The sequence below is a fragment of the Microtus ochrogaster genome, chromosome 5 (genome assembly GCF_000317375.1).
Source record: "Microtus ochrogaster isolate Prairie Vole_2 chromosome 5, MicOch1.0, whole genome shotgun sequence".
Classification (NCBI taxonomy): Eukaryota; Metazoa; Chordata; class Mammalia; order Rodentia; family Cricetidae; genus Microtus; species Microtus ochrogaster.
In genome coordinates, this window is record NC_022012.1 from 49,574,370 (window position 1) to 49,578,223 (window position 3,854).

The 3,854-nt window shown below is 51.2% G+C and overlaps 1 protein-coding gene across 4 annotated transcripts in view; it reads left to right on the forward strand.

Moving 5' to 3' along the window:
• Positions 1-3,854, forward strand: part of Tmem266 (transmembrane protein 266) — a 108,916-nt gene that overhangs the window by 81,153 nt on the left and 23,909 nt on the right. The gene's annotated exons all lie outside the window — the stretch shown is intronic.

The window sequence follows — 3,854 nt, forward strand, 5'->3', positions numbered from 1 at the left end:
ATCAGTGTCATCACTCACTGCTCCATACGCTGTGAGTGCTCCATCAGCATCAGTAACTCACTGCTCCATGCACTGGGAGTGCTCCATCAGTGTCAGTCACTCACTGCTCCATGCACTGGGAGTGCTCCATCAGCGTCAGTCACTTACTGCTCCAATCACTGGGAATTCTCTGTCACCGTCCATCACTGAGGTGGCAGGCATTCAATCACATACCTGCTGCCCCTTGCTTTGCCCTGTAGGCCTTGATCACATTCCTTTAAAATGGGCAAGATTCTGATGCCAGGATGCACCAGCATGAGAGACAATGAGGTCAACTTGCCTGTGAGCTCAGAGCCCCTGCAGGTATCAGCTGCTATGTCTGGTTGGGGCTGCACCCTTTGGACCCTGGGAGGAGGCAGCCTCCTGAGTCACCAGCCCTAGCTCGGGGGATTTAGAGGGAATAAGTTACAGAAAGGGATGTGTTCTTCTTCTCCTTCTCAAAAGATACTTTTCACTTTGCAAACTTTTTATTTTAGGAGTGTGTCTCTGATCCCAAAGAAATAGACTCTGATAGAAGAAAGAAATGACTTAGCATCAGGACAGATAAACTTGTCAGTGAGAGCAAGGCCAAGCAGGCAAAAAGCAAAAGCATCCTTCTCCCATGCCCTTTTATATGGATTGCTTCCAGAGGTGTGGCCCAGAATTGAGATGGGTCTTCCCACCTCAGATGACTCAATAAAGAGAAATCCCTCCCAGGTGTGCCCAGCTGCTTGGGTTTTAGCTAATCCCAGGTGTGCCAAGTTGACAGCCACCGCACCCACATCCTGTTTTATGGTTGTGTGGTTGGACCTTGATTCAGGGCTTTTCCTCTCACTGCTCAAACCCCAAGGAAGACTTGTCCAAGATTTGCATCCTCCCAGGGTCATCTCCAGCTCAGGGAGGGATCGAGGTACCACTCATTTCCAACCCCGTCAGGCTGAAGCACTGCTGGCCAGGAGGAGCACCTCTTAAAACTGTGCCCAAAGTTCATATCTACCCTAGCAATCCTAGCAGGTATTCCTTCCTCTATCTGCTACGATCTCCAGACTGTTCAAGGCAAAGAGGGTAATTCTCCAAGGGGAGGGTCTCAAGCCATAAACAGGGGCAGGGGGCCTTCTGCCACCGGACTCCACCCCTCCCTTTCCACCATCCCATGAAGTCAACTTTTCCTCCATCCGTATTAATGAGCTGGGCCTGATGGAGAAAAGATGAGGTGGAAAACAGAAGATTTACCGGCCCCCTGAACCTCAGTGCCTGCACCCATCATCTGGAGTAGGTACTTGGTTTGAAATAAATACCAAATGGATCATCTTTGCGGTGTGACAAGACTCTTCCATACCTTGCTGATCTGAGCCACCTGTTGAAGGCAGCCAGACTGGAAAGGAAGGGACTGACAACCCTTACTCTCCACCCCACCCCCACCGTGGGAAAGAAGCAGCCTGGGCTGGGAAGTGAATGTCTCTCAGCTTGCTGCTCTGTACTGGAACTTCCCACTGGAGCTTTGTGGCAGCCCTGTTTATAAGCATAGTCTAGGCCTTAACCCAGAGTCCAGTACTCTGGGTCTCCCTGGGAGTCCAGAAATCTGGTGTTTTAAACAAAACACCCCAAATGTTGCTGAGGCAGGGTCACTGCACGTTGAGAAGCTTATCCTCAGAGATGCAGGGGACACTGGGTTTTGGGGGTAATGGTGCAGGTCCTTTGGTCCATGTACACTAGTTTTCAGCATAGATATTTGCAGAGGGAAGGATGCTGTGGGTGGATGTGGAAGGGATGCCAGCAGGTGGGTTGCTATGGAGCTGGGTTTTCACTCTGGCTTTGACCCCAGCTGAAAGCAGCTGACTTGCCGAAGTGTGTCCCGGCCCCTTCTCCTCACAAAGGTCTTTCGTGAGGTTTCTGCTGGCCTATGAAAACAAGTCTCCCAGAACTGGAGGTCAGGTTCACAAATGGACCACCAAGGAGGTCAGGCAGGGGGTGGTGCCCAAACTGCTTCACCTGCTTCCCTGGCACCACAATGGTCTGCAATGCTAGATGCCCACATCCTTCTCAGGGGACCAGGGCCCCAGGGACTGTCTGCTGCCCTCTTCTCCCCTGCCCTCTCTCTCTCATGCTTGGCCATTCCTTTCTCCACCTCCTTACCCTACATTCTATAGACTCTTCAGCTAAGACCAGCCTTCTTTTATTTCAATACAGGGTCTCACTATGTAACCCTGGTTGGCCTATAACTCACTGTGTAGAGAAGGCTGGCCTCAAATTCTCAGAGGTCCACTTGCCTCAGCTTTCCAAGAGCTGGGATTAAAAGTATGCACCACCACGCTGCAGCCTTGCTTTTGAAGAAGTATAGCAGTTCTTCCTGAGTGAGGCTCCTGAGGACATGGACAATGGATCGGAGGTGGTCAGGGACCAGGAGCATGGCGTCATTGTTGAATGGTGGAGCTCTCGTTGTCAGTTGTGTTCGGGTCTGGTGGTGATTGCCACACTTGAGCATATTTAATCTGGCAGATGTGCTCTAAAAAGGGTAAAAAGGTAAACTCCATGTGCCATGATTTACAGCGGTCCTTAAAGATGAAGAACCGTGTGACAGTAGCCGTCCCATTGATCATATTCAGCTCAGGCTATTTCCTTTCTCTCGGCCTGGACCTTTGTGCCAGGGAAGGCCCAGAAGTCGAGGGTGGATGTAGCATTCAAAAGAGAGAAGTACCAAGTTTTGAGTCCAGCAGCATATGAGGGAGCAGGCAGGAGAGCATGTGGTGTTTCTACCCAGCTGGAGCGCAGAGAGAGAGATGCTTAGGACCTTGGACAGCTTCTTTGGTCGCCCTCTCTCTTGGTTCAAGGAGACTCACGTATGAGATGGCAGGGCACCTGACATCTGGCTCTAATTGGCATGTCCTACATGGCAGGTGTTGTTCTCATCAGTGTCTGGAGCTGTGTCATCTAACCCCCCTCTCCAGCAGAAGAAAAAAGTGGTCCCCAGAGGAGGAGTTTCTCAAAGAGCCGTTATTGTGTGCGACTTTAATAAGAGGTCTCAGAACACTCCGCCCCCACCCTCCCCAGAGCTCTTCCTACCCCTGGACTTAAGGCTGGAAGAACAGGTTTTGTTGAGTAAGGGGTTAAGACAGATGTGCAAGCTCGCAGCTACTGAAGACCCGTCAGGCTTCCTTCTCTCTCCTTTTGCCCTCTTCACCGAAGAAGGCACCACCATGCCTACATACCCACATTCTAGGAGAGGGAGAGAGGAAAGTGAGCAGAGGCAAGTCGATTTAAGGGCACAGCCCCAAAAGTATACGTGGCACTTCTTGTCATCAGCCATGGGCCCCTCCCAAGCCCAAGGAGAGCCAGGAGATGGCATCTTTAGCTGCGTGGCTGTGCTGAAGACTTAGTGCAGGACAGAGAGATACGGAGAGAAGCAACCCCCACCCTTTGCCATGGCACAGTGACCAGGGAGTAGGAGAAAGTTTGTAGATGTGTACGTGATTTTGTCATGATGGGAGTGGCACGAGACGATGCTGAAGAGGGCTACAGAGTCTTGGGTATCGTTCATTCTAAGGGGTTTGGAGTGTGTTCTGTACGGCCTTTGAGTGTAAGGACTTTGAATGAGTCTGGTGTAAGGGATACCCAGGGGATAACACACAGGTAGGTGGAGGGGCAGAGCCTGAGGACAGAGGGGACCATAAAAGGCAAGGGCCACCACTGTACTGCAACTGGGCTCTTGTAGTGGGGATGGGAGGGTGTGTAGAATGGGGAAGACCTTAACTTGTTGTTGAGTGTGGAGACAACAGAGCTCCAGATCTGGAACCTTCTTAACTGAGAGAACAATAATCTCTCTCTCTCTCTCTCTC